The 14,085-nt window shown below is 40.1% G+C and overlaps 1 protein-coding gene and 1 pseudogene across 1 annotated transcript in view; one reads left to right on the top strand and one right to left on the bottom strand.

Annotated features, from left to right (window-relative positions):
* The window catches only part of CHD6 (chromodomain helicase DNA binding protein 6), a 211,562-nt gene that overhangs the window by 131,839 nt on the left and 65,638 nt on the right, over window positions 1–14,085 (bottom strand). The gene's annotated exons all lie outside the window — the stretch shown is intronic.
* LOC132505294 (cytotoxic granule associated RNA binding protein TIA1-like) lies at window positions 7,581–8,430 on the top strand (annotated as a pseudogene).

Genomic DNA, 14,085 nt, shown 5'->3' with positions numbered 1-14,085 from the left:
CTGCCTGCTAATGCAGGGGACACGGGTTCGAGCCCTGGTCTGGGAAGATCCCACATGCCGTGGAGCAACTAGGCCTGTGAGCCACAACTACTGAGCCTGCGCATCTGGAGCCTGTGCTCCGCAACAAGAGAGGCCGCGACAGTGAGAGGCCCACGCACCGCGATGAAGAGTGGCCCCCGCTTGCCACAACTAGAGAAAGCCCTCGCACAGAAACGAAGACCCAACACAGCAAAAATAAATTAATTAATTAATAAACTCCTACCCCCAACACCTTCTTTAAAAAAAAAAAAAGGAGGAAGTGTTCCAAAAGGCAGATATTAGTAACCAAAAATATGAAATTATAATCTCGAAAGTCAATAATCCACCAGAAATGCTTTTATTTATAAGGCACCTTGTTGGGAGCCTGGAAAAGATATCTGCTGAGGATTAAAAATATAAGACAAAACATATTTCTTCCATGTTTCTCAAGGTCAGTGGGGGAAAAGGTAAAGAGACTAAATAAAGTCTTTGTTTCAACTTCCACTAAGAAGGGCATTAAATTACCTTTTTTTTTTTTTGCGGTACGCGGGCCTCTCCCATTGCGGAGCACAGGCTCCGGACGCGCAGGCTCAGAGGCCATGGCTCACGGGCCTAGCCGCTCCGCGGCATGTGGGATCTTCCCGGACCAGGGCACGAACCCGTGTCCCCTGCATCGGCAGGCGGACTCTCAACCACTGCGCCACCAGGGAAGCCCTAAATTACCATTTTGAAAATGGCCCTAAAAGGAACAGACTTCAGATGATGGACCACAGTAACAACATTTTACATTACATTGACAATTTAAAGAGACTAGCATCTAGGAACACAAGGATAAAACTGAGAGAGACTGACTGATGAAACATGCAACAATGATAACTCATAAACTGCACTGATAGTAATAAAACACATTTCTTTGATCGAAGACTATCAACCTACAATATTCCTAGAAAAGACACTTAAAAATGTGAATCTAGATAAACAGGTTCTGGGTCAGTTGTAAAGGATTTAAGAACTAATGGAAAGATTACAGCCTAGGTCAATGCTTCCCAAACAGAGGTCCAAGGACAAACCTGGGTTATCCCCCTAAGAATCTCTCAAGTACTTGAAAGTCAAATTAGAATCTAAGAAAATCACCCAGGCTACAAAATGGATAGACCCTGAAAGAATTATGCTAAGTGAAAGGAGCCAAGCACAGAAGACCACATATTGTATAATTCCATTTACATGAAATACCCCAAACTGGCAAATCCATAGAGACAAAAAGAAGAGTAGAGGTTGCCAGGGGTTGAGGGAAAAAACAGAGTGACTGGTGAGGGTATAAGTTTCTTTGGGGGATGATGAAATGTTCTAGAATCAGATAGTGGTGATCTTTACACAATCTTGTGAATATACTAAAAGCACTGAATTGCATGTTTTAAAAGTGTGGATTTTACAGCATGTGAATTGTATCTCAATTTTTAAAAATTCAATGTAAGAATATATTGAAAAGGGTCCTCTCATATGTTGCTGGCAGGAGCATCAACTATTAAAAGATTTTTTGTAGGAGAGAGTAGCAATAATACTAAAATTTTAATTTTGGATATGCTTTTAAAGTGAGCCATTTCTCTTTGAGAACATAAACTAAGGAAACATTTAGATACTCCAAAGGTTTATGTATAAGAATATCTGATACAGAATTATTTTTAATAGAGTAAAAAACTGTAAATACTCTATTTGTCGACCTTTAGGAAAATGCTTAAATTAACAGCACATCCATCATATAGAATACTACTACACAGCCACTGTTACACAAAGTTTTAGTTGACATTTAAAAAGTGTCCACAACATGTGGGAAAGTAAAAAAAGAAAACCTATGATCTAATCCCATTTTTGTTTTTTTAAGAAGGCTATATCAACATTAGCTTTTTTTTTTTTTTTTTGCGCGGTACGCGGGCCTCTCACTGCTGTGGCCTCTCCCGTTGCGGAGCACAGGCTCCGGACGCGCAGGCTCAGCGGCCATGGCTCACGGGCCTAGCCGCTTCGCGGCATGTGGGAAGTTCCTGGACCGGGGCACGAACCTGTGTCCCCTCCATCGGCAGTCGGACTCTCAACCACTGCGCCACCAGGGAAGCCCAACATTAGTTTTTTAAAATAAATTTAGGACACATACCATCATTATGTCTGGGAGATAACATTGTGGGCAACTTTCTCTTCTTTCTTCAAAACTTTCTCTAAGTTATTATTTGTTTGCCTTTACCTGTTTCCCATGATTAGAAGGTAAGCTTCATGAGACAGTGACTTTGTGGTGTTCCCCAAGATCTTTGTGGCTTACAGTAAAACTCAATCATATGATTATTGGATGAAATGAATATTTTCAATTTGAAAAAAGAGAAAAAAGACATCTACAAAATTGTACGTGTAAACAAAAATGACAACAAATACCTGTGTACAGAAGAAAGAATGGGAGAAAATAAACAAAATGTTAATCGTTTGAGGCTGTGCAAATTTGGGTTTTTAAAATTTTTTTTATTAAACAGACATCTAAATTTTCAATAATGAGAATATTGCTTTCAATATACTTATAATAGAAAAATTTTCACATAGATGTAATAGACTTTAATAATGAAGCAAAAATTGTTTGCCAGACAATTCACACTCCTCCAAATCATCAGTATTCAGGAATCAAAGGCAGAATATGAGAGGCGCCAGCACTATGATTACATCTGACTGAGGGCAGGGCAGAGGGTACTTTGCACTCGGGCTGGAAAGGCCCCTGCACACCCTTCACCCAGAAGCGCTTCCTCCAATTTCAACCCAGCGGTGAGCGGCCCAGGGAGCCCTTGCTGCCCATCGCTTCAGGGTCTTCCACCTTCCCCAGGGAGAGGAAAGTGTTTTCTGTGTAGACTTACTTAATATCAAGAAATCAACTAAATATAAAAATAAGCAGACAAGGGGCTTCCCTGGTGGCGCAGTGGTTGAGAGTCCGCCTGCCAATGCAGGGGTCACGGGTTCGTGCCCCGGTCTGGGAAGATCCCACATGCCGCGGAGCAGCTAGGCCCGTGAGCCATGGCCGCTGAGCCTGCGTGTCCGGAGCCTGTGTTCCATAACGGGAGAGGCCACGGCAGTGAGAGGCCTGCATACCACACACACACACACAAAAAGGCAGACAAGCTTAACTAAGTTTGAGATCTGTCTTTTTTTGAAAGTCCAAATAACAAAATGAAAATACAAAATAAGAAGTAGTTACTACTACTAACGAGTTGGTCTGTGGACATTCCAGGTGGCAAAGCTACTTTCCAGTTGGAATTAGAATTGTCTTATTGTTTCACCTTCTCTTTCTCCTTATAGTTACCGCCTGCCTGTGGAATGCAGTAAAGACAGAAAACCCCACATATCCTTGCCTTTATCACACTGCAATTGCACTGGGACTCATTCATTTGGCAAATACATTTGTGCTGAGGCTGAGTGAGCAAGACCCATCTGAGGAGGGACAGGGACAATGTCAGTGTGTGCATGTGTCTGTGTGTCCCCTCTGTGTTTGTGAGTTTTTTCCCTGTATTCAGCATATTCAATCCTTCCACACCCAGGAGTTCTGTGCTTTGGGTGATGAAGCAGGTATTTCAATCCTACATGGCTCCTCACATGGTCACAGCTGGTTCGCACCAGGAGGAGAAGAGTTCGGTTTCAGGCAGAGGTGTCCAAGACGCTCTTGGATACACTTTCCAAGGGAAATGTCTATGAGAATAAATTAGACCGCCCAAGAAGAATGGATAAAGAGAGAAGAGGAAACAGGACCTAACCTGTGGAACACTAATACTTAAGGTCCCCAGAGGGGGAAGAACCTACAGGCAGGGCGAAGGAGCAGTCAGGCCAGTGATGTAGGAGGGAAAAAGGGTAAGAAAGTGTTGCTTCACAGAAACCGGAGGATGAGAGCATTTTAAGACAGAATGATCACAGGTGTCAAATGCTGCTGAGGAGCAGGTAAGCTAAGGACTGAAGAGTGATCAACAGATTTGATTCTGCAAAGCTCCTCTACCCCAAAGTCCTTGAACCTGTCAGTCAAGTCTCCACCTCTATTTTCATATTTTTGCTTTTAAAACAGGATGGGGTGGTGGTGGCTTTTTCTCTTACGATGTTTCAAGACTCTTTGACTACTCTAAATCTTTAGGCAAAGTCAACCTAAACCTTGTTAATTCCACGTGGTGACAAAAGCTGGGCGCAGGTAGATTATTAAATTTAGATGCTGACAGGAAAGAGTTAGGGAGAGAGAAGGAAAATACTTAATAAGTGCCTGTTTGTTAACAAGTGTTGTTTCTAGAAACCACGAGGTTTTTTTCCAAACAACTATGGCTTTTATGAGTAAACCAAAGGCTCAAAGTGATTCAATTATCTAATCTGTCAAAGTGCAATGATGTTTGTTTCAGCCAACCAAGGCTAAGAGAGACCTCTTCTAAAATGTTTTTGTGACATCTTCTAAGCCAAGTAGATCAACAAATACAGAGAGAATAAGACTATTTTCCTACCTCTTCCTTCCTGGCCCACCTGTAATTTCACTGTAGTCCTGGGTTACTAGAGCCCCTGAGCCCAGAACTTAAGCAAACCCTGGCCAATACCATTTCCACATACCAAGGCACAGCAAGACCATTGCCTGGAGTTAGGAATACTATGTGTGGGCAGGGAACGGTGCTTTTCATATATCTCGACCTTTAGTCACAGCTACTCTGAGTACTCAGAATTGTTTTGATATTTGAAAGATAAAATAGATGTCAGCAATGATCATTAATAATATCTGATTTTATTAAGGAATGAGTATTAGGCAATATACTAAGTTTCTTAAACAGATTATGTCTCAAAACAACTCTAAGAGGAAGTATATTATCGTTCCAAATATGACTCTATTTTATAGAGTAGAAGTTCAGAGAGGTTAAATAACTCACCCAAAGTTACACAGCTAGTGAGTACTAGAGCTAAGATTTGAACCCGGGTTTGACTCCTGGTTTTAAGAGCCACTGCTCTTGACTACTTCACGATACTGCCTCATGTTCTGCATACACCAAACTCAGAATAAGAATTAGCAAGACTCTCTAACCACCTCTACTTTATTTCCATCATCCACTCCCCAGCACCAAGGGTATCTCCCTAACCTTTCCCCCAGAAAACCGTTAACTCATTAACTTTCCTCTTCTATCCATTTCTTTATAAATCCATTTGTTCCCCAGACCAGAATGGGATAATACATGAAGAATCAAACAATCCAGCAGAACATTTAAGATTAAGTAAGTGATCTCTTTTCAACTCTACCCAGAAGGATCCCAAGATGAGGGTTAAAGAACATCAAATGTGGGCTTGGGAGCTACGAGAAGACCTACAACCACCATCCTAAGAACACATTTTGTTAGCAGTGGGTACTATATTTCCGTTTTCATCCCAAAATGAGAACTTTTGATCTTTGGTCACTACATGTTACGTAGTTTCCCAAAACTGGCAAAATTTATCCAAAACCATATCAATAGTAAAGGGACGGGCTAACTGAGGCAAAAGACAGTGAGTTAATGAGAAAACCATAAATTGTATCAAAAGTGGAAAGAAGTTCACTGCTGTTACTCCTGCTTTTTTCCCACAATACTCAGAATACCAGATTTGGGCTACTTTGGGTCTCAAGAGTGAATCCAAGTTAGACGGAGGGAGGCAATTCTCTACAGTCACAGTGACACTTGTCAAATGTCACGGATCCTAGATCTTTTGTTGCCACTTTGATGTTGGCCCAAGGTCTCGTTACCAGAGATTCCCAGAACCCTCTGGTCAGGACAGGAGATGAGGCAATTCTATTCACTGTTTAAAAGTGGTTGTGTTTATTCCAATGTTTTCTGCATGTAGACGGACTCAAAGCCACTTTATTCATAGAATTTAAAACTCAGCCGCTTATTTCTATTTTTAAAAAATTGTTTCGTGTTTGTTTCACCTATGATATATTGAGTAATATCAGTCACATGAGCTGAAAGAACCACTATGTAATATATAACTATTATGTAATATTTTAATTAAAAATTGTATCTACTTAGACTATTATTTATGTTGATACCACAGATAAATACCATACATAAATGCCCTGGTAAACCCTAGGATTCTAGTCAGGATGTACCACTAAGGTCATCCAGCCCAAACGCCCACTTCCTGGCCTCTGACACACAAGCAAACAGCTTTCCAGTTTCTCCCAGGAGTGGGGAGCTTAGTGCCCACAAGGTGCAGGCCACAGCTGGGGAGCTCAACTTCTCAGGACGGTCTTCTTCAGATGGAGCTAAAGCCTGTCCACCTATAACTCTCCATTCTCACCTACAGGTCCAGCAACAGACACAGTCAACCTCTTTTCCAAGAGACACTTTTAAATATTCCCTTCTTCAGGCTACGTAATCTTAGTTTCATCTATCATACCTCATGTTGAATGAGTCAACATTCTTTTATCATCCTGATCACTTTGCTCTGGCCTCTCAAGTATATGTTTCAGAGCACAAAATGAATTAGAACAAGAAAAACGAAAATATGTTAAGCTATGTCACAGGATAGGTTTTAGAGCCCGTGGATTGCTTTAACATGCTCAGCAACGTCTTGCAGTTCAGTCGTCGGTATGGCCCGTCACCAGTACCTATAAGACAAGCAGGATCAACTCCTCCACTTCACTAACTTGCCCCTCCACCTATCTAATATTAACTTTTAAATAAAAACTCTGCCCTGTTCATCAACATATACTATGAGGTGTAAATGAAAACCATCTAACTGACGTTACGTAATAACTGGCTGACATACCAAAGGTCTCAATATGAACTTTGAAAAGAAAAGAACCTAAATTCATGTTGGGATAATTTTGGTAAAGAATGTTTTTATTGAAATGAAAGCTTACCTTAAATAATGTTTAAAAAATTAAATTTGCAGATTGTTTTAAGAAATAAAAATCTGCCCATGTATCATAAATGACAGTAGTTTCGAGGGCTTGGTATTCTCTTCAGTAATGTGTTCTTTTTAACAGCAGCAAAATATTCCACTAGGTAGATGTGCTATGATGTATATACAGGCCTACCTCACAGATATTGCAGGTTCAGTTCCAGACCACCACAATAAAGCAAGTACCGTAGTAAAGTGAGTCACACAAATTTTTGGGTTTACAGGTACATACAAAAGTTATGTTTATACTATACTGTAGTCTATTAAGTGTGCACTAGCACTATGTCTAAAAAAAAAAATCTACATACCTTAATTTAAAAATATCTTATTGCTTGACACTGTACTCCGATTTAAAAAAATTAAATTACAGGAGGTCCAAAGTGCAAGATTCTTCTGCGCCTGCGCGGTCCGGGTCACTTCCCGGGCTGCTCTAAGATGCCCGGCTCACCGCCATCTTGACCTGAGGCTTTGTTGTTCGCGCTGGGCTGGGCGGTTTAGTGTAACTGCTGCTGAAGAAGGGGACGCAGTAACCTCTAGTTGGCCGAGAAACTCCGCCATTTTGCAGCCATGGCCGCTCAAAAGATGTGTGAGGTAGTAACGGGTAGAGAGCTGGACCCGGAGGCGCCACCGCAACAGCAGCAGCCATGGAGGACGAAATGCCTAAGACTCTATATGTCGGTAAGCTTTCCTGAGATGTGACAGAAGCTTTAATTCTCCAGAATGATTATGGATACAGCTGGAAATGATCCATATTGTTTTGCAGAGTTTTATGAGCGTCGTCATGCAGCTGTAGCACTAGCTGCTATGAATGGGTGGAAGATAATGGGTAAGGAAGTCAAAGTGAAGTGGGCAACAACCCACAGCAGTCAAAAGGAGGATACAAGCAGTAGTACCGTTGTTAGCACACAGCGTTCACAAGGTCATTTCCATGTCTTTGTTGGTGATCTCAGTCCAGAAATTACAACTGAAGATACAAAAGCTGCTTTTGCACCATTTGGAAGAATATCAGATGCCCAAGTGGTAAAAGACATGGCAACAGGAAAGTCTAAGGGATATGGCTTTGTCTCCTTTTTCAACAGATGGGATGCTGAAAACTCCATTCAACAGATGGGTGGCCGGTGGCTTGGGGGAAGACAAATCATAACTAACTGGGCAACCCGAAAGCCTCCAGTTCCAAAGAGTACATATGAGTCAAACACCAAACAGCTATCATATGATGAGGTCATAAATCAGTCTAGTCCAAGCAACTGTACTGTATATGATGGAGGTGTCACTTCTGGGCTAACAGAACAACTAATGCGTCAGACTTTTTCGCCATTTGGACAAATAATGGAACTTCGAGTCTTTCCAGATAAATGATATTCTTTTGTTCGGTTCAATTCCCATGAAAGTGCAGCACATGCAGTTGTTTCTGTTAATGGAACCACCACTGAAGGCCATGTTGTGAAATGCTACTGGGGCAAAGAAACTCTTGATATGATAAATCCCATGCAACAGCAGAATCAAATTGGATATCCACTGGGGCCAGTGGTATGGGAACACACAACAAATTGGCCAATATATGCCTAATAGTTGGCAAGTACCTGCATATGGAATGTATGGCCAGCTATGGAACCAGCAGGGATTTAAACAGTCTTCTGCACCATGGATGGGACCAAATTATGGAGTGCAGCCGCCTCCAGGACAGTATGGCAGCATGATGCCTAATCAGTCTGCAGAGTCGCAGTGTATGAAACCCAGTGAAAAAGGACTCCAGAACCTAAAGCCAGTGGCTTAAGGCTACAGGGAGTGTAGTAAAGCCCTTGTTTACTTAGAGATTTATCAAATCAGTCAGTGCAAATGTCAGATACAATGTATTTATTTAAAAGATTCATTTTTTAATCATGAAATTACCATCCACATTGTTTTAAAAAGAAACAATATGCTGGATGTCTGCCAATTTTTGCCTTCATTACCTTTTTTGATAAAGTTTCTCAAATCCTTGTTTCATACACAGATGCAGGGATTGCTGCCACTTTTTAAAAACAGAGGCAGAAAATTGCACAATGTTGAACTTTTTTCCACTGAAGTAGTGGGCAGTTCTAGTTTGCATTCCCGATATGATTTAAAACCTGTAATATAAAGACTAAAAAAAAAAAGAAAAAAGGAAAACCCAAACTGTGCCGAGTCTAGAAGTTCTTTGTAATCTTCAGCTTATGCACAATTCTATTTTAGGTTTTTCTGAAATAGGCATTGTTTGAGCTGCCCCATCTCCAGTTTTCCCTTTGGGGTTTTTTAATATAAGATATTAGTTTATATCATTTTGGTATCTACATTTTTTCACAATTTGTCTTGCCTTATCAAAGTTCTATAAAATATACTTAAATGGAAAAAAATGATCTTTAGATTGAAAACTTTTCTCAGATGGATTGATAATTGCATTCACCTTGTGTTTTATATGAGAAGGTGCCTCAAGAATTCCCTGTTGAATTTGTTTAAAAGGGTTATCTTCTGTGATAAACTTTGCTGTGTACAGGAAATATAAAAATAAAAACTTGTTACTAAAGAAAATCTCTGAAATGTGATAAGTTCTTATGAACCCATGTTAATTTCATGTGTCAACTTCTACATTTACATGTATCATTTCATTATGGAAAATGTTTTAGCAATTTAACATTTTGCACAGTTAGCAACTTTGTATGTAATTTCCTCCTTAAAGGCATCATGCAGAATTGACAGGAGATTCATAAGGTTTTGTTTGCATATAAATATCAAATGCACACTTTGGTAGTCTTTGAATACAAAGTTATCTGCTCTTGTTTTTCAAGAACTTTGAGACACAAAGTTGTATGTAAAGAAATATATTAATTTGCCATATTCTAGTTATACTTACTCAAAAAGAGTAAATCAACTTGATTTTAATATGTACAAATGATAGCTGTGAAACTGTAGAATATCCTTATGTCAGTATTAGGGTTTCTTGTGAACTCCAAAATTAGCCTAAATGACGAGCCGGGCAAAGCATTTTTTAAATGTTCAGAGGCCAAAAGATAAACAAACAAAAATCCGTGAAACCCTACCTCCTTAAACAGCCTTCAAAGAGGGGAATCCTCAGTGCATTCATTACTTTGATTCTTTTGGTACCTGTTTTCCTGGAGGTCCCAATTTTATTATTTTGGGGTGGCATTCAGAGGTTTAATCTTTGATGGCATTGTTCTAGTTTTGAAATTTCTAGTACATTTCAGTCTCTTAGAAGAATTGTGGGAGATTTTGTTTTGTTTTGTTTTCAGCAAAAGTCACAAACTCTCCTCTTCTTTGACTCACAAAGGGGAAGGGTCCCCAGTGTACATATTTGGATGCTCGGTTGTTTTTAAGACCAGAGAGCTCCTGGTGTTTTATTTAGGAACAGAAAAGGCCCATATAATCCTAAGAGTTTCCTGGCCTGCATCCTCCAGGTAGGAGCAGATGGCTCTAAGCTGGTCTCTAAGCCAATACTCCTGTAAACCAGAGCCCAGGAAAGACAGCTCATAAATGTATAATTCTCTGGAGCTCAATTCTATGCAGTTGTACTGATGTTTCATCAAGTCACTGTGTATTTTTTAAGTGTTGACACATTAAAATTTGCTTTATAGAAGATGAGCAAATTTTTTAAACACTTGGAAATTTTATTTCCTTGTTAATTAACCTTCTACAGATCAAGGCATGCAACCAAAAGCAGCTTAAATACTCAAAAAATAAAATAACAGGATGCTGTTTTTAGATTCTTCTGGTTTATGTTCCTATTTTAGGACCCTCGCTTTTCTCTTATTCAAAAATATTTTATGCCCTATACATCTGTGGACTGTAGGGTAAATTATTTGGGCATAAATAATCCAAGCAAAAGTATAGTTTTTCTTTCATTTTGACTATCTCAAGTAATACCACTTTTTATTAGCCAATATTTTCTTACTGCACAATTCTAAAATGTACACTGACTACTTTTTGAGAAGAAAGTACTATTACTCAAAGGCTTACTACTGAACAAATCTGTAATTCAGGAACATTGCTAACTTTGCTTTAAATCTTATTCTCAGTGTTAAAACAAATCATTTAAAAAATTTACAGTCTAAAAATCATACTGGTATTAGTATCAGGTAAGGAAATTATAAAGTTTTTTAAATGGATTCATTCTCTGCAATATGCATTCAAATTTTACTTTAAAATACATCTGTTACTGTGAAGAACCTAAAGTGGTTCACACTTAATGGGTCATTAAATCCAGGATTCTTTGCCCTGACTGGATATTAAAGTTCCTTTATGTTTTCTATTTTAAAAAATTAAAATAAAAATACTTTGTTGCTAAAAAAAATGCTAACCATCATCTGAACCTTCAGCAAGTCATAGTCCTTTTGCTGGTGGAGGGTCCTGCCTTGGTGTTGACAGCTGCTGACTGATCAGGGTGGTGGTTGCTGAAGCTGGGGTGTCTGTGGCAATTTCTTAAAATACGACAACAATGAAGTTTACCACATCAACTGACTCTTCCTTGCACAGTTTTCTGTAGCATGCAGTGCTGTTTGACAGCATTCTACCCACAGTAGAACTTCTTTCAAAATTGGAATCAATCCTCTCAAACCCTGCTGCTGCTTTATCAACTAAGTTTATGTAATATTCTAAATCCTTTGTTGTCATTTCAACAATCTTCACAGCATCTTTACCAGGAGTAGACTCCATCTCAAGGAACCACTTTCTGTGCACATCCATAAGAAGCAACTGTTCAAGTTTTATCATGAGATGGCAGCAATTCAGTCCCATCTTCAGGCTCCACTACTAATTCTGGTTCTCTTGTCTTTTCCACCACATCTGAAGTTATTTCCTCCACTGAAGTCTTGAACCCCTCAAAGTCACCCATAAGGGTCGGAATCAACTTCTCCCAAACTCCTGTTAATGTTGACATTTTGACCTCTTCCCATGAATCACAAATGTTCTTCATGGCATCTAGTATGGTGAATCCTTTCCAGAAGGTTTTCAACTTACTTTGCCCAGATCCATCAGAGAAATCACCATCTATGGCAGCTACAACCTTACAAAATGTATGTCCTAAATAATAAGATTTGAAAGTCAAAATTACTCCTTGATCCATGGGCTGCAGATGGATGCTGTGTGAGCAGGCATGAAAACATCATTCATCTCGCTGTACAACTCCATCAAAGCTCCTGGGTGACCATGTGCATTGTCAATGAGCCGTAATGTTTTGAAAGAAAATCTTTTTTTCTGAGCAGTAGGCCTCAACAGTGGACTTACACATACAGTAAGCCATGTTGTAAACACATATGCTATCATCCAGGCTTTGTAATTTCCATTTAGAGAGTATAGGCAGAGTAGATTTAGCATAATTCTCATGGGCCCTAGTAGTTTCAGGATGGTACATGAGCACTGGCTTCAACCTCAAAGTCAACAGCTGCATTATCCCCTAACAAGAGAGTCAGCCTGTCTTTTGAAACTTTGAAGACAGGCACTGACTTGCCCTCTCTAGCTATCAAGGTCCTAAATGGCATCTTCTTCCAATAGGAGGCTGTTCTGTCTAAACTGAAAATCTGTTGTTTAGTGTAGCCACCTTCATTGATTATCTTAGCTAGATCTTCTGGATAACTTGCTGCAGCTTCTACATCAGCACTTGCTGCTTCACCTTGTACTTTTAGGTTATGGAGACAGCTCCTCTCCTTAAACCTCATGAACCAACCTCTGTTAGCTTTAAACTTTTCTTCTACACTTTCCTCACCTCTCTCAGCCTTCAGAGAATTGAAGAGAGTTAGGGCCTTGCTCTGGATTAGGCTTTGACTTAAGAGAATGGTGTGATTTGTCTGATCTATCCAGACCACTCAAACTATCTCCATGTCAGCAATAAGGCTGTTGTGCTTTCTTATTTGCGTGTTCACTGGAACGGCACTTTTAATTTCCTTCAAGAATTCTTCCTTTGCATCCGCAACTTGGCTAAACCGTTTAGCACAAGAGGCCTCGCTTGCAGCCTCTCTCTGCTTTCCATGTGCCTTTTTCACTAAACTTAATCACCTTTAGCTTTTGAGCGAAAGTGAGAGCCGAGCAACTGGTCCTTTCACTTGAACACCTAGAGGCCACTGTAGGGTTATTAAGTGGCCTAACTTCCATATTGTTGTGTCTCAAGGAATGGTTGTTTCCTGGGCTCAGAAACCGGAGGAGGAGGTGAAAGATGGAGGAACAGCCAGTCAGTTGGTGGAGCAGTCACAGACATTTATCAGTGAAGTTCACCCCAAAACAATTACAATAGTAACACCAAAGATCACGGATCACAGATCACCACAGCAAATATAATAATAATGAAAAGTTCCAAAATACTGAGAGAATTACCAAAATGTGACACCGAGACACGAAGTGAGCAAATGCTGTTGGAAAAATGGTGCTGATAGACCTACTCAAGGCAGAGCTGCCACAAGCCTTCAATTTGTAAAAAATGTAATACCTGCACAGTAAAATGAGGCACGCCTGTAGTCTCCTTTTTGACGGACATTTAAGTTCATTTCCATTTTCGCTATAATAAACAAAGTCGCAATGAAACCTACACACCCGTCTGAGTAAATCCATAGGGTAAAATCCTGGCAGATGGAACTGCATTCTCTACAGTGTTTGTGTACTAACTTTTGACTCTACAGAGCCAGGACAGGAGGAAATCAGCATGTAGATAGTATTTAGGCACTGCTCTTCTTATTAAAATTAGCAGCAGGTGACTCAATTCTTTCCCAAAACAGGCCATTTTGTTTTGGTTTCACAAGGACCTATCCAGTGGGAACAGAACAGAGGGTAGTCCTTGTAACCATATCCCTAGGTCACCCTGTATCAGACTACTCAGTGCTCTACAAGCAGAGAGGAAAGTGGCTGGTCCCACCCAACCTCTCTGCATAGGGTCCCAGCTGAAGGGCAGGGATTCAGATCTCCCCAGTTACCAGGTTGTCATTCAATTCTGTAAAAGGAAAACCAGCCCATCAGAGACAGCCTGTTTCTAAGAGACAGAGGCAGGTCCCCTCATCTCACCTCCCTGAGTCACACTGGTTTAGGTCTCTGGGATCCTCTGAAAACGTAATCACCTGGAACACATAAATACCAACTAAGGAAAAAGATTTTAGTAGGATGCGTCACAAGGGCCAAATGTTTTTATCA

This window comes from Lagenorhynchus albirostris, chromosome 15 (genome assembly GCF_949774975.1).
Source record: "Lagenorhynchus albirostris chromosome 15, mLagAlb1.1, whole genome shotgun sequence".
NCBI classification, from domain to species: Eukaryota; Metazoa; Chordata; class Mammalia; order Artiodactyla; family Delphinidae; genus Lagenorhynchus; species Lagenorhynchus albirostris.
Note: the sequence above shows the minus strand (reverse complement) of the source record. Positions and strands in the feature narration are given on the sequence as shown.